Source organism: Aplysia californica, unplaced genomic scaffold, assembly GCF_000002075.1.
Source record: "Aplysia californica isolate F4 #8 unplaced genomic scaffold, AplCal3.0 scaffold00319, whole genome shotgun sequence".
Classification (NCBI taxonomy): Eukaryota; Metazoa; Mollusca; class Gastropoda; order Aplysiida; family Aplysiidae; genus Aplysia; species Aplysia californica.
The window spans coordinates 823,965-831,019 of record NW_004797589.1 but is presented as its reverse complement, the minus strand read 5'-3'; positions in this window follow the sequence as shown (position 1 = coordinate 831,019).

Here is a 7,055-nt window from a genome sequence, read left to right as displayed (position 1 = left end):
GGGGGGGGGGGGGGGGGGATAAGAACGAAAGGTGTTTGAGGAAAGAAGAAGAAGTCAACCACGCCAGAGCACCAGCCAACCACCCACAATGAACTGTTAGTGTTAAGTTAATGTTAATCTACAAAAAAAACAAAACAATCCCAGTCTTTTTAGTTTTTGTTTTAGTACGTTTCACGTCACTTACAGCACAACATAGGTTGTTGAAGAAGTGCACAAGGTTAGAGAGCTGTTTATTGAGAGTGACAAGGTATACAAAGAAAATACATTTTTTACTTTTTTTTTTATAGTAGAGGGTTTTACGGCGCTCACAACTGCATAAGGTCATATGAGCGCCAGAAGATTAGAGGTGTTACTAGAGAGTAACAAACATAAAAAAGAAGAAGGGGAGAAAAAGATGATAGATGTTCAATAGGAAAGAAGAAGCAAACCACATCAGAGCACCCACCAACCGCAGAAGGTTAGAGAGGTGTTCGTTTAGAGTGACAAGGTATACAAAGAAAAGAAAGAGGAGAGATACGGAAGGTAGATGTTTGAAAGGAAAGAAGAAGCAAACCACACCAGAGCATCCGCCAACCACCCATTCCTCACCTCTGAGATGACTCAAACAGCAGACTGTCGTCTCTATATTATATTTGTGAAAGTTCGTCACTTTGGCCGCCTATAACCTCCGAACCACTTAACTTTCGAATTTGAAAAAAATAACGGCGGTTCAGAATCATTTAAAGGGTACACAGTTATATTAAGGAGTCTGAAGTCATTGTAGTTTAATTTTCAGTTTTTTTTAATAGTTTTGTTTAGATCTAACCTTTGGAAAGTCAAGACGCCATAGTAAACAAGTGAGGTTTCCATTCACTAGCCGTGCCCACTGACGAAAACAGAATAGAGAATCAATTTATACATCTCTATATCTAGACCTTCAATTGTTTTGCATCTCTCAAGATTTACTGCTCCATTCCAGTAGAGTAAATATAGTATGCCAATGATTTTCAGTTGATGTTAATGCACCGATCATTCCTTTCATCGAAAGGGGGCCTAGCTTTATAATGATCTTTTTCGGTTGATTGGTGTATTATTAGACAAATTCATACACCCACTTTCAAGAGGTAAAGACCGTACATAACAAGATAGTTCACTCAGCCAAAAAAGTGTCTGCGAAGTCCGCGCATTGCTACAGATGGCGCTGCAGTCTTTGTTTTAAAGCTCTCTTTCGTTTCTCGAAAAGAAGAATAGGAATAGCACAGTTTGTTAGTTTCACTTCTATCGTTTTTCACACAAATAGGGTAACTGTTCGCAAAGTCCGCTCTTTTTCGAAGAGGGTGCTACCGAATTTTGAAAACACATTTTCAACTGAAGTTGAAAAAAGAGAGGAGTGAACTATCTTGTATACACGATCTTTGATAGAGGTGTCGAGAGTATTGTAAACAAGAGAAAATGGACTAAAATTCGCTTACGAAAATAATTGCAGTAACTTTATTATCTATAATTGTTACATATCACAAAATTTATACACCAGGCTGTAAAATACAGGACACAAAAAAAGAAGGAAATCAAAATTTTAACATCTTTTTTTTTTGAGAACACAAAGGCTGGATAAAAGAAAACAAAGCTGAAACGTCCGAGGACAGATTGGAAGGGTAATACCAATAAGAAGCAAAAACAAAACAACGTAAGTCTAAATAGATAGATAGATAGATAGATAGATAGATAGATAGATAGATAGATAGATAGATAGATGATAGATAGAAAGAGAGAGAGATAGAGATAGCGAGAGAAAGAGAGAGAGAGAGAGAGAGAGAGAGAGAGAGAGAGAGAGAAACGTCTAGTGTCCAGCCACAGGGTAGGAAAAGAGCCAAGAAACCTGAGGAAAAAAAATCCCACAAACACAAATACACACACACGTTATTAATTTGTTTGGCTTTCCTTGGAAAACTTTGAAAAAAAAGAAGAGACAAAATAAAGATTTTAACTCTCAACAGACAGAACAAACATTTTACTTCCAACAACAAGCATACTAAACATCATCCGTACTGGATACTCTTATATAGTACTCAATCCTCAATCTAATACAATGCAATTAATTATTATATCACCGACGAATCCTTATCTTCAAACACAGCTTGAGACAAAAATTAAATTACGAACTTACTTCCAACACTAAAGTTAGTCGATCAAACTACTACACACAAGGTACTAGTACTAGGAACATGTGAGGTGCAGATAGAAACACACACACACAGGAGGTGTTAATAGTTCACACATTTGGGTCATGACGCGGTGGAATCAGGTGCTCGTCAATTTTTTGGTAGCCTATTTGAAGCTCAAGATCCACAGGACTTGCCAAAAGAATCTTGCAAGGAACCGTACAAGGAAAGAGAAAGAGAGGAAGGCAGAGAAGGAGATGGGAGGACAACATTACAGAGTGGACAGGAAAGACGATGGGTGACAATCTGAGGAGAGCAGAGGACAAAAATAGATGGCAAGAGCTGGTTTTCCAATGCAGTGGTGCCCCAACGGTTGCCCCAACCACGGGATAGAAGAAGAAGAAGAATTTGAAGCTATTGGTATCGTCTGAAAGCTGTTTCTTTTGCCTTGCTTCTAATGAAATAAATATCCATCTATCTTGAGCAGAAGTCAAAATTTTTCGATTGAAGGAGATGAGGTTGCCTGGTTTCAGCTATGAAATTAGCGAGAAAATGGGCGCCAAAGTTTGGTAAGGAGCCTTTCAAAACTGAAAAATGACATATTTTGTACCTGTAATCAATATTTTTCTGTAAAATTCACACGGAAATGTGTTTTTATATGGACATAGAAGGGGTTGAGCCAAAAATAAAAAAACGATCAAATGTTCTTAACTGGCAAAAACATTCCCTTTTCTCCTATTTCGTTATTTTGAGGAGCGCCCGATTCCAAAAGGCCATGACACATTTGAGTAGATTCACAACCAGACAACAAGCCACTTGTTGATGAAACATTGCACCATTATTTAAAAAAAACTGTTAGCACTGTACATACCTGGTTCCTTTGTCAAGCAAAATCAATGTCACTGAAATGGTACGTAAGTCATTTGATTCTCTATTAATTCAATATTACAAAAAAAAGCATTGCAGCCACTGGTGAACACATATAAGCAGCAGTCTAGATCATAATCAGCCGCGCTTCTAAACTATCATACTACATGTATCTCACTACACATACCTCTCACTAGATAATGGCGAACAATACAGCATGGCTAAACAGATCAGATAACAGTAGAACCACATGTTGTTACTATCGATCTAGATAACAAAACCACATGTTGTTACTATCGATCTAGATTACAGAAACACATAAAAACATCATTTATTTGTTACCAGCAACATCATCACATGAGAACATGAAAAAGATTTTAATAAAAACTCATACCTCATTTTCCTTAACAATCAATCAAGAATTAATCTTTCATCAAATAATGTATGTAATGCCTCCAGTACTGAATGATTCTTTCTGTAAAGAAATATTCTTTCGGACCACGTTTGGCATTCTCACAAAATTAGGTATCTTTGACAATTCTTTAACCACAAACAGAAGGAAAAAAACAACAACCATTAATTAAATAATAAACTTTTGGGCTCGTGGACTTGCGAACACACTGTTTATTCCGGATTTGAATAATACTGTCCCTGTAGTTTTATGCACCCCGCATAATTTAGCAAAATTTTATCATTTTTTGCAGAATTTCTGATTATGTTCCTTTATCATTCTTTGTTAAAATTAACAGAATTGCATAATTTCACATTTTTGGGCTCAATTTGAAAAAAAAATTCAGAATTTTTCTTGGCGTAAAATGACGGGGACAGATAATAGAAAGTGTTTGGCGCCCTCCGCCGACACAAAGTTCACCAATCCGGAGGCAGGCCGATCACATCTTGCCATCTTTAGAAGAACACCCTGACTAAACGACGGTACAATACTGATGTGTTTTAGTCTTTTAGTTTTAGTAGAGGTTTTACGACGCTCGCAACTGCATACGGTCATATGAGCGCCAGAAGATTAGAGGTGTTACAAGAGAGTAACAAACATAAAAAAGAAGGACAGGAGCTATAGACACGATAGATTTTTTATAGGAAAGAAGAAGCAAACCACATTAGAGCACCTGCCAACCACCCACTATGGCTTTTTAACAGTACAATTGAACAACAAATTTTTAGAACCAAACCAAACAAAACGTGTATCACGGAGCACAATCACCCCACAGACAGAGAGAGACAAACAACAAAGACCCAAAGGTGACTGTGTACATTACAACAGAGACAAAGAGAAATCCCTAGATGAACAAAGCGACAAAGAGAAATCCCTTGATGACAAAGCCACAAAGAGAAATCCCTTGATGACAAAGCCACAAAGAGAAATCCCTTGATGACAAAGCCACAAAGAGAAGCCAAAAAGAGATGATCCTTGCTGAACAAAGCCAAGAAAGGGAAAACCCTCGGTGAACAAAGCCACAAAGAGAAAACCCTCGATGAACAAAGCGACAAAGAGAAATCCCTCGATGAACAAAGCGACAAAGAGAAAACCCTTGATGACAAAGCCACAAAGAGAAGCCAAAAAGAGAAGATCCTCGATGATAAAACCATTAAGAGAAGATCCTCGATGATAAAACCATTAAGAGAAGATCCTCGATGATAAAACCATTAAGAGAAGATCCTTGCTGAACAAAGCCACAAAGACAAGACCCTGCTGTCCAAAGACACAAACTTTTCACCGTTTCCTCACACCGTCTCTGGCCCGGACGGACAGATCAGTGTGGGAGGAACTGAGCACTTATGTAGGCCTGTCCGGTGTGCAATGACGTTGTTGCCCAGGACAGGTAACACAGGTAATACAGGTAATACAGGGAACACAGGTAATACAGGGAACACAGGTAATACAGGGAACACAGGTAATCCCATGTCCTGTCATAGTCAGCTTTAGAAGAATACTTCATCATAACTACTAAATTTCTCAGTCCAACTCCCTAACCCTTAAAGAAAAACCAACCCAACCCAAACCAAGAAAGGATGGAACACAGTCTGAACACATTGAATAACAAGTTTCTATGAACAATCTTTGCGTCGTTTGATAACAATGAAGAAAGTAAAAAACTGGGACTTCCATAGTGCAGACCACCAAAAGAACCCCCAAACAAACGATCTGTAGGATGATGGAGCGAGTTGCAACAAACATGGCCCTCGAGCACAACGGTGAAGAACACAATAAAGGATGACGTCAGTTTGATTGTAAGTACAGAAAAAAAAGAATGTGGGAATGCTGGAAAGTATAGCATGGCACAGACACACAAACAAACTCGACTCTCGTGCAATTATCAGAGCATCATCATGGTTGTGAAGGAGGCAAACGCCCACACACAAATAGGGAAAAGTTTGTTTCAGTTTTGGTAAGTGTTTTCGGACACCTGCAACACGATAAGGTCATAAGAGTGCCGAATATTAGAGGTGTTACAAGAAAGTAACAAACGAAAAAAAAGGAGGAGGGGAGATAAAGACAATAGATGTTTGATAAGAAAGAAGAAGCAAATCACACCAGAGCATCCGACAATCACACACAAATTAGAAAAGTTTCAGAAAGGATTTCATGACTTTTTCTTGATGACACTTGTAAGCAAATTTTAGAGAAAAGATTTAAACCAGGGCATTGTTGTACAAGTGGAGGTGCGAAGTTGCTCAAGCTTATAATATATCAGGCGGGGAAAATGCGCAGTACGTTGTCGAACTCATCCCGTCCGGTACTGCGGCTGTCAACGAAACATGAAGAGAAAAGAAACGGCAAACAATACAAAAAAATAACCCCCAAAAATTATGAGCCAGGAATGTTGACAAGATGGCCGACGTTCAAAAGAACTCTGGGAAACAAGAGGGGAAACATGGACTGAACAGAGTCAAGGGTCAAGGGTCAAGGTAGGTCTCCCAGTCTGTCAGACAGATGACAGCTTTAGCCGACCACGAGGCGACCTTTTTCCTGTCAGTCGTCAAGACAACAGATATATCTGACCTAGATAAGGACCTTAAAAAAGTCTGTAATCGAGACGACAGCTCTACCTGACCAAGATAGGGACCTTTTTTCCAGTCAGTCATTGAGGTGACAGCTATAGTCGACCCTTGGGGACCTTTTTCCAGTCGGTCATTGAGATGACAGCTATAGTCGACCCTTAGGGACCTTTAAAAGTCTGCCATCGAGACGACAACTCTATCCGACCAAGATTGGGAACTTTTTCCTGTCAGTCGGCAAGACGACAGATGCCTCTCGCTAAGATGGAGACATTTCCAAAGCCTATCATCAAGACAACAGCTGCCTCTCACTAAGATGGAGACATTTTCAAAGCCTATCATCGAGACAACAGCTGTGTCTGACCAGCAGAAAGGAGACAACGACACTTACAGAGTCACCGACACTGACACCCACACTGATGTTGACACAGACACTATCATTGACACAGCCACTGACACCCACACAGTGTCAGCACGTCAGAAAAAAACCATCAGTCAGTGGACAGTTCATTGAAAATGGAAATACAAATTCTTTGAAAAATGAATAAAGCACACAGTAGGGAGGGCCCAGGTGTGATCGCCAAACGTTGTTACCGGACAAAATTCTTTGCCTTGTCGACAGACCGAAGGGCTGGAACCAAAATGGCTGCTGGATCGGAAAAGTAAAGTAAAGTAAAAGTGACCAGACAGAGAAAGCAAAACAGATAAAAAAAACCTCTACAAACATACGGAAAGTAAAAGATAAACCTGTTATGTCAATCTAATCCACCATTAAAGAGGGTCGGTAAGAACAGATTGAATAAAAGGTCCCCCCCCCCTAAAAAAAAAGAAAAAAAAGAGGCGGATAGAGGCAAAAACGAACGACCAAACTATTCAAACAGACAAAGACAAAGTCAGAATGATTCCAGGAAATAAATGGCACCGAGTGTAAATTGAACACAGGACAGACAGATAATTCTTCACACTTATCACACACACAACAAAGAGACGTGTTGTCTCCCCTTTGTCTCCACCCCGACACACACACACACA